Source organism: Halichoerus grypus, chromosome 2 (assembly GCF_964656455.1).
Source record: "Halichoerus grypus chromosome 2, mHalGry1.hap1.1, whole genome shotgun sequence".
Taxonomy (NCBI): Eukaryota; Metazoa; Chordata; class Mammalia; order Carnivora; family Phocidae; genus Halichoerus; species Halichoerus grypus.
In genome coordinates, this window is record NC_135713.1 from 198,172,252 (window position 1) to 198,185,916 (window position 13,665).

General features: G+C 48.3%; 1 protein-coding gene and 1 long non-coding RNA gene across 4 annotated transcripts in view; both read right to left on the reverse strand.

The window, feature by feature from the left end:
* FAM20A (FAM20A golgi associated secretory pathway pseudokinase) overlaps window positions 1-13,665 on the reverse strand; it is a 47,345-nt gene that overhangs the window by 14,383 nt on the left and 19,297 nt on the right. The window lies entirely within an intron of this gene.
* On the reverse strand, window positions 8,543-11,599 carry LOC144380882 (uncharacterized). The gene is made up of 2 exons (XR_013445171.1): window positions 9,219-11,599; window positions 8,543-9,000 (listed from the first exon to the last, which is right to left on the reverse strand). It is a non-coding gene; the product is annotated as an uncharacterized LOC144380882 (long non-coding RNA).

The window sequence follows — 13,665 nt, forward strand, 5'->3', positions numbered from 1 at the left end:
AGGAGACAGGGCAAGGCAAGGGAACTCTCTATCATTTTAAGACTTTGATCTCCAAGAGCAGAAGAGAGAAAGATGGCTGAGACCTCTCTCTCCCAAGTCAGCGAGCCTGTGGCAGCCATCCAGCTTGCGGTGGGGGAAGATTTGACCTACTGGTATCATTCTTTAAAATGACACACGTTGAACTGCTTTTATGAAAATCAGGGGAAAGGACAAATTGTGGACCAGGTCTGTGGGCCTCCCGCTAACTGTTCCTTGCGTTATTAACAATTATTTTTATTTTAACAACTAGTCGGGCCAGGGTCTCGGTCCCAAGCCTACTTTGAGGCTAAAGCTAAGTGACTGCTAAACTTTCTTGGGAGTCTGGTGGAAAGATTGCACAGTCCCGAGCCAAGCCAGTCACCCTGAACTAGAGCAGGACCCAACGCAAGTTAGGAGGAGAAAGAGACATTCCGGCTGAGCTGGCTTTTGGCAGAAAGGGTGGGCTGGGGGTGGGGCTCTCTTAAGTGGCGCTCTGAGCTGATGAATTCCAGCCACGGCAGCCGGGCATACGGCATCCAAAGGAAAAAAACACATGTGGCAAATTGAGTGTCACTTCTGGACGAGGACAAATTGCTCTTTAAAGCATTCACATTTACCGCAAGGCGGGGACACAAGGCTCTTTGGCTTGTTATTCTGCCCTTGCTGGAGCCAACATGACAACCTTGGGGAGAGGGTGGGGAGGGTAAAGAAAGGGTATCAGGTACCCTTCCTACTGTTTTTTTTTTTTTTTTTTTTTTTTTTTTTTAGTGATTAAGGTAGAGTTGTCAAGACTAATTTGTTTCTGGTCAGAAACTCCGGGTGCCCTTGGTTCCTTGGGGACAACCAGCAGGGTGTGCTGGAGGTGGTTGGGACAGGTAGCTTAGAATTGGCAGTGGTAGGAGATCTGACACCGTGGCAATTGGCAGATGTGACATATCAGGGTTTAAAGGTATAAAAGTGGTGAACACAGAGAGAATTTACCTGCTTTCTTTCCTGTTTGCTATACTTAAAAAAAAAAAAGTAGTTTTCTAGAAGAGCAGCTCAATATGGCAACGGTAGATACCACTATGTTGGGGGGCGCCTGGGTGGCTCAGTCAGTGAAATGTCTGCCTCCGGCTCAGGGCATGATCCCCGCATCCTGGGATCCAGTCCCGCATCGGGCTCCCTGCTCAGCAGGGAACCTGCTTCTCCCTCTACCTCCGCCCCTCCTCCCTGCTTGTGTTCTCTCTCTCAAATAAATAAATAAAATCTTAAAAAAAAATACCACTATGTTGTTAAACAGGTATGTGTATGTGTGTGTGTATATACATACATACCTTGTTTGAGAGCCTGGGTGCAGCCGCCATGTTTGGACTTTGTGATCATCTGAATGGAACAAGTCCCCTTCCTCTAGCTGGTGGGGGTTGGGTTTCCACCACTTGCCCTTTGAAAGCTGCAGATCCTGTTCCTAGGTGTCGCACGTTTGCTCTGGCTTTGGGAGACGGGGTCAGGTCCCCTCTGTGTCGCCCACACACACTATGGAGGGATAGAGCCTGGCCACCTAACTCCCAGTCCGGACTCTGGAACTCTGGAATTCATTCCCCATGCCCACAATTATTAGGGACTTTTTTTTTTTACTGTAAACAAAACCACTTCCCCAATCCCATTTTATATGTGGACGATCTGTAAGTGCTTTTTTCAAGAACCTTTATTACTCAATGCCTAATTAAGCCCTTGCTTCATTTCCAGACTCAGTTATTGGTTTGGTTGGTTGGGTGTTTTCTCGATAACCTTAAATCTTTTCCGTACGATGCTTCCCAGACTTTCAGCCCACTGGGACAGAAACCCTCAGCCTCAGAATTCCCACAAGCGCCATCTCCAATGCCCCCATCTCCAGGGTGAACATTTCCTGAACTTTCCCAAATAAACAATAAACACAAAAGCCACACACGAGGCCCCGTTTGGGGTGACAATACTGACATTGGCCAAGTTTTCCCCTGTGGAATGAGATCAGTGTGTCACGACGCAGACAGAAGCACAGTGAAGCAGACCAGCAGCTCATCAGCAGTGTGACAACAGAAAAGGACACAGACTTTTGTGTCACGAGGACCTGTCCTGCCTCTTACCAGCAGAGTGAGTGACCTTGAGGATTGGGTTATACACGCAGTCCCTCCTGGGAGCCTACGACCCCTGCATGAGATACATATTCTCATCCCCAATTCGAAAATGAGAAGACTGAGAACAGGGCATGGCCTTAAAAAAAAAAAAAAAGGTAGTTTAAGCCCTCTGAGCCTCAGTTTACCTATTGTGGAAAATGGGCATACTGACATCTAGCCTCATTGTGTTGTAAAAATGTAGTAATATCCAACCACAGAGAAGCCATCAAAGAATGGTTCTTTTTAAAAAATTATTATTATTATTATTATTATTTAAGATTTTATTTATTTATTTGAGAGAGAGAATGAGATAGAGAGAGCATGAGGGGGGGAAGGTCAGAGGGAGAAGCGGACTCCCTGTTCAGCAGGGAGCCCGATGCGGGACTCAATCCCAGGACTCCAGGATCATGACCTGAGCCGAAGGCAGTCGCTTAACCAACTGAGCCACCCAGGCGCCCCTAAAAAATTATTATTATTATTACTGTTTATAAAGACTGGAGATCAGGAGAGTACATTTTCAAAAATACAGTTGTAGTGGGTAAGTAGAAACAGCTGGCTTTGCAAGCCAGAGCGAAGTCCTTGGAACATCCCACGAGCAAGGGAAGGACATCTAGGTCATCTGTTGCATTAGACACCGCCAGGTGCATGCTCTGGCACATCTTCGAGGTCAAGGATCATCCACAGGACCTCAGAATTCCTCTGTAGCTTGTCTGTGGTCTCGGGGTGCAGACAGAGCACCAGTCTAGGTACCTTCGAGGCATTAGGGTGAGACGCTGTGTTCTACCTTTTGAGTGTTCAGGCAGGTCTGGCCTTGGGACATTGAGCTCATTGGGAGCCTGGATCCTCATTTGCTTCCTGGCAGGTGGGGAGACGCGAGCATGTGGAGGGTGCCAACCTCCCCTGTTCCTCCTGAGACCCTGAGGGTGCGGTATTAATTAGCCAGGTGCTATGGGTGTGTCGGGCAAGGAGGGGAGACAGCTGTGACTCAGAGGGCTCAGGGAGGATCTGGAAGGTTCTCAGCGGCTTGGGTGAGCTCCCCAAACTCCCAGTCCCTGACCCCATGGCTTCAGGTCTGAAAAACCTCCCTGGTGCCTGAAGTTCCTTGTCTGGAGGAAATAGAAGAAATAGAATTCACCACCTCCACTCCCAAACAAGGCATAGATGCCTCAATTATATTTACAGAGTCCCTGTGCATTGGGGTCAGGTGCTTCTGGGATAATTTTGGCACCAGGCCATGCAAATGTGTACACGATACTTTGGGTTGGCCGCTGAGGTGGGGACGCCAGGGCAACACCAGAAGGGGAAGGTGAGGACGTTGTTTGTTCTCCAAAAGCAAGGAGCAAGCTATTTGTCCCCAAAGTTACCAGGGGCAAAGCCCAGACTTCTGACTCCTTTCCCCTCCAGTTCATTTCTAATTACCTCCACGACCTCTAAAATTTCCCTTTTCTTCCTGTCGCCTGTGTCAGCTCAGCCCTCATAGCTCTTCCCTAGACCCTGGGATGTCCTCTTCCCTGATACTCGTTAACGCAGTCTCCCGCTCTGCCCTCGGGGCCTCCCTCACAGCCAGACAGACAGTACAACACAGCTCCAAGTGTGTGTCTCCCTGCAAAATCCTAGGGTTCACATCCCTCGGTGTCTCAAGAAATCCTTCCCAGCCTTCTGGGGCCAAAGTCTCATGGAACTTCCTCTTTGAAGCTTTTCCAGTCCAACCACCGGATATGATCTCTCTTTCTTGTGCCCACAAATTTCCATGCAACTACCATTTCTTCTGTTGCTCCTGCCCCATTCTGAGTCATAGTGATTTAGACTCATTTCTTGTTCCTTCTGGCACATCGTGGGCAGGGGCAATGTCTTCTTTGTCTTTGGTCCCCTTCCAAAACCCAACACAGCCCCTTGCCCATGGAAGGCACTTAACATTTATCACTGAAAGAAGTCGGAAGCTCTCATCTAGCACCAGCACATGCCATGGTTCGAGTATCTTTCTGTTTTAGCGTGCTGCAAAATATTTCAGGGATTGCATGGTCTATAATTTGAAACAAATCTGGTCTTGCCCAGATTATTTTACCCCAGTTGTCCACAAATAAAACTTTCTAACTAAGGGAACTCCAGAGGAGTGGGGCGATGACACACTGAGTCAGAGGGTAACTCGCAGAAAGGTGAGTGAGGATGGGACGTCTCTGAGTTTAAACATCACAGCATCATTTATAACCAAGACCTGACATACGGATATTTATGTTTTTAGCTGCACTGGGCCTAACTGACTTCCAAATAATTTTTTAAAAATTTTTATTTATTTTAGAGAGAGTGGAGGGAGGGGCAGAAGGAGACAGAGGGAGAAAATCTCAAGCAGACTCCATGCTGAGCACGGAGCCCCATGTGGGGTTCCATCCCAGGACCCCAAGATCATGACCTGAGCCCAAATGCCCCTTTCAAATAATTTACTGCAACATCATTTTGAAAGTCCTGGAGACAGCCCATTTCTTTTGCTGGTCGCTTTAAAAGGCTGATTCTCCAGAAGAAAATTAAAAAAAAAAAAAAAAATTCAATATCCCAAGACATAAAAATGAATGGGCAGCACAAATGATGTTTTTCTGGTCTTTGGAATTTTAGGGAGCTCTCTGGGTTTTGCTCCGACCTTTCTGGTCTCTTGGTCTGGTTCCCGTTCAGCCTTCCTTGATCCACCATGAAGTGCTAGAACTCCTGAAGGCTCTGTTCTGGCTCTCTCCCTCTAGCCCCACCTTTGATATGATCACACCCACACCCATAGCTTCACCTGCCACTTGTATGCAGAGGGCTCCCAAATTCATACCTCCAGCCCTTTGAGCTGTAGACCCCTACATACAGCTGCTTATTTCTATGAAGGACCAGAGAGCAAATATTTTAGCCTTGGCAGCCCATCCAGTGTGCGTCTCAACTACATAGTTCTGCCACTGTAGTGTGAAAGGAGCCTTGGACAAAACACAGATGAATGGGGGGAGCCGCATTCCTGTACGTACTCTATTGACATGAACAGGCGGCCACGGGCCAGATCCGGTCTGCAGGGTGTCGTTTGCCAAGCCTTGTTTTTAAAAGCATCTGCAGTCAACAAGTTCAAATCAAACTCAGGCTCTTCCCTCCAACCCGGGGCCTCAGCTGTGGTTTCTGCCCACTGAAGGCCACCTGTCTTGGGTCAGCGTCTCCCTGAAGCTGACCCTGGGCTTTGGGTTTAGGAGCAGACAATGTGCTAAGAAGGTGCTCCCTGGAGAAGCTGGAGAAGGTGTGTGGGAAGCAGGATGGGGGGAGGGAGAACCCAGACAAAGGTGTGATTTTAGGTGAAGGCCCCTCAATCAGTCTGATCCTTTGAGGAGGGTGGGGTGGGTGGGCTCTGCAGCTTGTTACATCTAGAAGTTTGTCCTACAGTGAGGCGAGGGAGCCAGACTTTTGTGCTCTTACCCCGGTCTCTCTCTCTCTCTTTCTCTCTAAAGTAAATCTTTAAAAAATATATTGGCAGGATTGCATTCCCTCTGAAGGCTCAAGGGATGAGGGCTTCCTGTTTCTTCCAGGTGTTCCTTGGCCTGTGGCTACATCACTCCAATCTCTGTGGTCACATGGCCTCCTCCTCTTCTTTCCTCTAGGGACACTTGTGACAGCACGTTGGGCTCATCCAGATAATCCAGGATTATCTCCTCATCTCAGAATCCTTAATCACATCTTTGCAAAGACCTTTTTTTCCAAATAAGGTAGCATTCAAAGATTACAGGGATTTGGTGTGGATATCTTTTGGGAGGTATTTTTTTTTTTTTTTTTTAACCTAATGTAAAAGGTAAAACTCCCAGGGACTCCTGGCCCCTCCTAAGGGTGAGGCTGGTAGCAAAGCGTGCAGAAGCTGGAGGATGGGTGCAAAGCTGGAAGGGAACCAGCCGTGTGGATTACACCGCTGTCTTCCTGGATGAGCCAGAATCCTAGCAGCCATTCTAGAAATTTCCCTCTCCCTCCCCGAAATGTCCACTCCATCGACTAAGTCATATAGATTAGGGGCAAAATGGATTTTAGTTATTTATTGAGAGAGAACAAGAGAGCAGGGGAGGGGCAGAGGGAGAGAGAGAGAATCCCCAGCAGACTCCATGCCCAATGCGGGGCTCGATCTCACAACCCTGAGATCATGACCTGAGCTGAAATCAAGAGTCAGACACTTAACCGACTGAGCTCCCCAGGCACCCCATGGCTTAGTTTTTCATTGTTGTAGTTAATAAATAATCCTGAATTCTTTATAATTAAAAAGAAAAAAAAGTCAATAGCTCTTGAAATCAAAATGATTGTTTTTTCAAAATGCAAACTCATCCTGTCAGCCTCCTGCCCAGAAGCTTTCCGCGTCTCCCCGTTGCTGTTCGATGAGCTTCTTTACTGTTGCTACAAGCCTGTGTTGGCCAACGTGATAGCTACGAGCCACATGAGGCTATTTAAATTTAAACTAACTAAAATGAACTAAAATTAAACATTTGGTTCCTTGGTCACATTTCAACTGCTCAGTAGCCACACATGACTAGCGGCTACTCTTGCGGACGGTGCAGATCATAGAACGTTTTCAACATCATGGAAAGTCTGATCGGATGACATTGGTCTAAAGCCATGCTTCTCTACTCCAATCACGAGGGTATTGATCCGTCCCAACGCAGGGACTTGGAACATGCTATCCGCTCTGTCCGGGGCACTGGTTCATTCCCTCTTTGCCTAAATCCTTCTCATCTGGCCGCCAGCTTCCTTCCTTGAAGGTCTGCATTGACCCTAGACGGGTCCCACGTCCCTACCTCTGTGTTCCATTGTATTATGTCTCCTCCTTCGTTCATGTCACTCTTACAATTTCACACTTGCTTGTGTTTGTCAGCCCCAAGCACTACGAAGGTAGAGTCTTTTTCTGTTTTCTTCTTGACACTGGATCCTCAGCATTTGGCGCATAAGAGGTGCTTAAGAAATCTTTGTGGAGTGTGTGAAAGTGCTCCTTAGCTCACACATAGCGGATGCACAGCTCTGTAAGCACTACCTACTGTATTTTTCTGGAAAGACTGTTAATAGAAATCACACGCTTACTCAAGAGAAGCTGATCTGCATGCTTTTTGGATATCACATGTTTGCTATAATATTAAAATCCCCAGACATTCTACCTGCCATCCTTCCTTCTTAATAACTGTGTCATCTTTTAAATTTCCTGCTTCTCCTGCATCAGGACAGACTGAGCTGATCTTGGGAAATAACCTCTGTCCTTTCTGCTGAAATAACAAGTCTCCTTTTGGCATCTGGACACAAATTCCCTTCCAAAAGCGGTGCAATGATGCCAAGCCCTCTCAAGCATAGCGATTTCAGTTGTGCACCACAGAATTTATATTTTGCTAAATTTGGTGGTTATGAAGCTGTAATGAGAAATGACACTCTCTTTTCTGCTGTGAAAGCTCACACTGAGGTCCCCTGCAGAGGAATTTGGTGATAATCCATTAATTATTTTCTAACTACTTGAATCCCTGTTCATTTCCTGGAGCTGTTCATTCCTGAGCAATTCTAGAAGGTGCTGTGCCAGGTGCAGAGGCATGACGGGGCTCCCTCTCCTGTTCCATCACCTGAGCCAGGACGGATGATCTTTGGAAGTTCGCGGAGCCCTGGCCATCTGCACCCAGGATCCCAAACAGAGGGAGGGAGGTGGGAATGGGGTTGTCAGGGACCCAGGCAAAATCCTCTCTGTTGGAAACTCAGCGTGGTGGTCCTTATGCCACAGCATCAGCAGAGAGAAAGAGCGAGAGTGAAATATTTCAGAGTCACGTTATTATCTTCCCAACTAAGAAGCTCTACATTTCTCAAGGGGAAGGATCTGCCTTGGATTGCTTTTGCTTCCGCCTCAGTATTTGGCAAAGTGCTGTGCACACAGTAAGTGCTCTATAAATAATGATTCCAAGATGTCTGAACAAGTTTCCTGCTGCAAAGATGCCATCAGGCCCCAAAACACTGGTATCAAAACTTGGTAGGGGGATCGCTTGAACACGGGAACTGCTCTAGATTTTGCTCTCTGTTAGAACGGAACTTACAAGGTTGGTTTTCCTCGTTTTATAAATTTCCAAAAGCACTCTGTGAGGAAGAAAATTTAAAAAGCATTATAGTGAGCCTTATGGGACTTGGCTTTCCATTTAAATCTGTGCACCTGCTTGATCCATATGTCTGTTTCGGTATTCTTATCCTTGACATTGGTCTTAGAAAGAACATTTATTCAGAGTTGTTTATTGTGGTGGTAATGAGTTTGGAAAATGCTTCTTTGGATTTTTCTATATCTCCTGAGACCAAGAAGGATCCAGGTTTAGTGGGGCCTGACACACATTTGGAGGACCATTTTTTAAGAAAGAGAGTACAAAATTATGAATACAAAATTAGGCACGAGAGTGGCTATTTATTTAAAATAAGAGATATCAACAAATTAAGAGTGCCTTGAGGATTTAGATCCCTTTCTTCTGAGATTCCATGTTTACCTAGAAATACGTCTTGACTGCGACCTGGCTCCCTCCCTAGCTAGCTTTCCTCCACACCCTACGGATCCCAGCACCCACCGGGGAAGTCGGGGACCCTGGCTGACACTTTATCGTCATCATGGTAAATCTGCCTCGGACAGGCAAGTATGCAATTCACAACCCAGAAATATTTACTTAGCACCTAGCATGTCACTTTCAAGCACATTATCTTAGGGCAGTCTTTAGGGGCTTTATCTACTGGATCTTCTCGATTCCCTTGGCCAGTAGCTGAGTGTGAGAACATCACAACAATAGCATCGAGCAGAAGTGATTGAGGCCAAGAAGGGCGTGGGCTTTTGGAAATGGCTTTTTCTGGGCGCCTGGGTGGCTCAGTTGGTTAAGCGACTGCCTTCGGCTCAGGTCATGATCCTGGGGTCCCGGGATCGAGTCCCACATCGGGCTCCCTGCTCAGCAGGGAGTCTGCTTCTCCCTCTGACCCTCCTCCCTCTCATGCTCTCTGTCTCTCATTCTCTCTCTCGCAAATAAATAAAATCTTAAAAAAAAAAAAAAAAAAAAGGAAATGGCTTTTTCTGTTCACCATTAGAATGGACTTGATTTCTGAGACCCAGGCCTTGAGCTCCTGCTGGCGGCATGAGCTCACTGTAGAATTATGTAGAATGACCAGCCTTCAGCAGACTGCTTGACTCACCATCAAAACCCTGTGGCTCATCATATACACAGGTCACGGGCTGCTGACTGATGTCTCCCTGCCGCTAGGTCGCATGGGTTCAACGAGCCTATTTCCCATTTTGTCCCTCTCTACTCATCTGCCCCCTCATCCGTTCATCTCTGTGCCCTGGAGGCCAAGGGAAGCCCCCAGGAGCTGTGATGTAATAGTGGTGACCCGGAGCCGCAGACCCCAAAGTGACCTCCCCAACTGCTCCTCATTTCCTCGTTTCACTTCCCAAGACAGAAATGCACTCACCCCCAGAGTCTGTCCTTCAGCTCGGAAGGAATATCTGCTTTCATTAGCTCGTGGATCAAAGCTTGATTTTTAGGGGTAGGTGACAGGTGGTGAGGCTGCTGTGTCTGTAAGTTAATGATGAGTTTGCAAATCCAGAGGGAGAGAGGGTGGAGAGGCAGGTCCCGAGTCCTGAGTCCTGGCTCTGCCACTCACGGCTGTGTGACCTGTGGCAAGTTACCTGACCTCTCTGTGCCTCACTCCATCTGAAAAGTAGGGATGGTAAATGTACCCAGCTTATGTGATTTGGGTGAAGATTAAATAAATTCATTGTTATCTATGTGAGTTATTATTACTATGATTTCTGGGACTCCATTTTCATAGGGCTCTGTATGCCTCATGCTGGTGGGGGAAGGAGGACTGTGAAGAATTTTGCACAAGAGCTGCTTTATTTCCCAGTTACCTGAGTTCTGCTCACGAGGGTGAAAGCAAGAGCTCTGGTCTACCTTCCCTAGGATGGCTCCTGCGGTAGGCTAACCAATGGCTCCCCCCAGAGATACCCACATCCTAATTCTGGAAACTGTGAGCATTTCCCTATATGACCAAAGGGACTTGCAGGAGTGATTAAGTTGGGGATCCAGAGAGGCGGTGATGATCCTGGATTGCCAGCATATCATCACAAGAATCGTAAGAGGGACACACGGTAGAGGAGACAGAGAGAGGAGGGGGAAGCAATGTGACCACAGGGGCAGAACCCAGAGTGAAGGTACCTGGAGTCACCAGAAGCTGGAAGTGGCAAGAAATGGGGGGTGCCTGGGTGGCTCAGTCGTTAAGCATCTGCCTTCAGCTCAGGTCATGATCCCAGGGTCCTGGGATCGAGCCCCACGTCGGGCTCCCTGCTCAGCGGGAAGTCTGCTTCTCCCTCTCCCACTCCCCCTGCTTGTGTTCCCTCTCTCGCTGTGTCTCTCTCTGTCAAATAAATAAAATCTTTAAAAAAAAAAAGAAAAAAGAAATGAGTTCTCCCCTAGAGCCTTAGGCGAGAACATGACCTTGCCCACACCTTGACTTTGGACTTCTGGCCTCCAGAAAAGTCAGAAAATAAGTTTCTGATGTTTTAAACCACCCAGGTTGTGGTTGTTTTTTTTCGCAGCACTAATACCAGCAGCCCCGGGCAGGCACAGCCGATGAGCCACCAACGGAACCCACCGGGCCTGGAGGGGTTCTCGGCACCGCGGTTCCTGAGAGCAAGTCCGGGGGCGTCCCCTCAGGAAGCACCGTTCCCGTGCCCAGGAGCTCACACTGGGGGAGGTGACTGCTGATCGGCTGGAGAAAGGTACCGCTTGTCCATTCCATCCCGAATTCTGAAAGCTGGCTGCGTACTAGACTCTTTAACCAGCTCTGGCCAGACAATGAAATAAGTTCCCACAAAGACACGGGAGCCCAGCGACAGGCAACAAGGGGGCGCCCAGCCAGATCCAAATCTGGGCTGCTGTGACCTTGCCCTGTGGCTCCCGAGAGCCAGCCCCTCACACCTGTTGGCCAGCGCCCTTCGCCACCCCCCCGCCCCCCGGTGCTCTCGCATATGGTGGTCAACGGTCAACAGGAGGGAGGTCTCGCTCTGTGCCCGCCACTTCACAAGCCCTGGCTCATTCCTTGTCACAACTACCCAATTACCCAACGAGGCAGGTCCATGTTAGCCCCCATTTCATGGGAGAGGAGTCCGACCTGAGTTAGGGACCTGTGTGGAGCTGCCTCAGGGTCACCGGGCTGGTGAGGGGCAGCTGTAGAGCAGGGACACACATCTCACCGACTGCCTTCTGAGGGCATCTCCTTGTCACCACTCTGGATGCCTGTCGCCTCCCGGGCCATTTACCACCCTCTGGCTCCTCGTAGCAGGGCTCTGAGCGAGGCTCGCTGATCACTCCGCAGGCTCCTCCCCGGGGAGAGGGACGTATAGGCCCACAGATGCATCCAGGAGGCCCATCCAGGTAGGGAGGGCATCACTGCACACATCCTTCACACTCGGTGGCGGGTACCACAGAAGACATTAGCTACATGCAGTTGGGAACTTAGGCATGAAAGGACTTGCTTAACTGATGTGGGAATCTGAGATAAAATAAGAAATCCTTGGTCCTCATGCTCCAAAGTGTGAAAAAAATAAAGATCTTATCAAAGTGGCTAGACTTATCCATTTTGGGCAGACCTTGTTGATTTTGGATGGCTAGACATCCGTGGCAATGAGGAGGGACATTCCAGGAGCTGAGACAGTGACCTCAGTGGGAAACCCACTTCTCTATCTTCATAACAACCTGAAGACCGATCGCCGAAGATGTGAGTAGACTGGACACTCTAGAGAGGAAGGCAAGAGCAATCCTTGGTCTCTGGGATCCCCAGACTCAAGTCAGGGAACCTGCAGATACCTTCCATCTGGGCTACGTTTCCCAGATTCTAGGCCTGGGTGTAGAGCTAAGCCCCAGCATGACTCACAAACATCACTGGTTGCACACAAATAAATTTGGAAAGAGTGGCACGCTGAAACCTCTCCGGGCGAGTCACAGTGGTGGGAAGACAGTAAAGGCTCTGCGAAGTCCTGCAGCCAGCCCTCCTGTCCCAAGATCCCTTCCTGTTCACAGCACGTGTCGGCACCCCCTGGACTCCATGGCGCACATGACACATTTGGGAAACATTAAAGATTAATACTGGACCAAGGAACCCCTCCACCCAACCATGATGTGATGATTCATAGAGCAGGGGCCCCATAGCTGTCGCCCATTTTTTCCATAGGACTGTTGCCTCTGGCGAAGACCAGGTCTTCTCAATGAGAGGCCATTTCACCCCTCAGGGGTGGCCATACTTAGAGACCTTTTTGCAATCGAGTTGGCAGGGGGAGGGGAGCGCTCAGGGACGCTGCTAAAACACCTTACGGTACATAGGAGAGCCGAGCACAACAGAAAATCGGCCCAAAACGTCAGTAGTGATGATGTGGAGCGACCCTGGGCTGGAACCACAGAATCACGAGCAAATAAAGCACTTAATCCTCTGATGATGACCTGAAAATTGCTGCGATGGGTTCTGGACTCTGTGCAATTTAGTATTTTCCATAGACAGCACACAAGTCTTCCTCAGGGCCTCCCACACTCCTCCTATATCTTCTGCGCAGCAAAAGTTAAAAATGTTACTTAATGGTTTAAAAAAAAGAAAACCCCAAATGTGAGTCAGCATTTACTGAGCTGTCAGACTTCTCCCAGCCTCACAAGCACGTGTCTAAAATACTAACACACCTGTTACCTGCAAGGGATACAGTATGGATCTGTTGAAATGTCATAATTTTGGTTCTTTTCATCCTCCGATTGTGCCGTCCCCAGATAAACAGATAGATGCCTCACACACACGCACATACTATGCATTCATACACGTCTCTCTCTCTCTCTCTCTCTCACACACACACACACACACACACACACACACACACACGCTGTTAGCAAATGATACTGACGTTGGGCGGACGTGGGTCTTCTCTTTCTTGGACTGTTTTCCTGACTGCAGAAGACAGAAATGTGGTCTAAATGCAGTCTTCGGAGGGGACCCAGAAAAAGGAGGAACCTTAAAAATCCACACCCGGGGTCCTCTGATAATCAAAGGTCGATCAGAACATACTTATTTTCAAAAACGTTTGAGCTCTGCCTTATTTCCTATCACACAGGCGCAAGCATTTGAAGGATAGAAAGGTCTGAATGTGGGAAGATCTAACTGCAAGGGGTTGCAATCGGGGTTTAGGCTGGGGGCACATATTTTCACGGTTTGCAGGCCAGTTTCCTTGTGGCTCAGCCACAGATGAAATTCTTTCAAGTCCTTGGCCTGTGAGCTAGGGCTAATTTGCATGGCATTCTTTTTTCCATCTGATTTACAAACTGAGAGAGTGATTGCAGATCTTGGCTTATTTTCCTCCTCGGCACGGAGCAATGACCCATGTGGTAGGATAATTTATTGAGATATTAATGTGTTTTTTGTTCTTGTGGAATTTTCCCCACCCCTGTTCTGAGCAGGTAGGTGGGCTTTTGAGTTTCCTTGTCTCAGAAGGGGT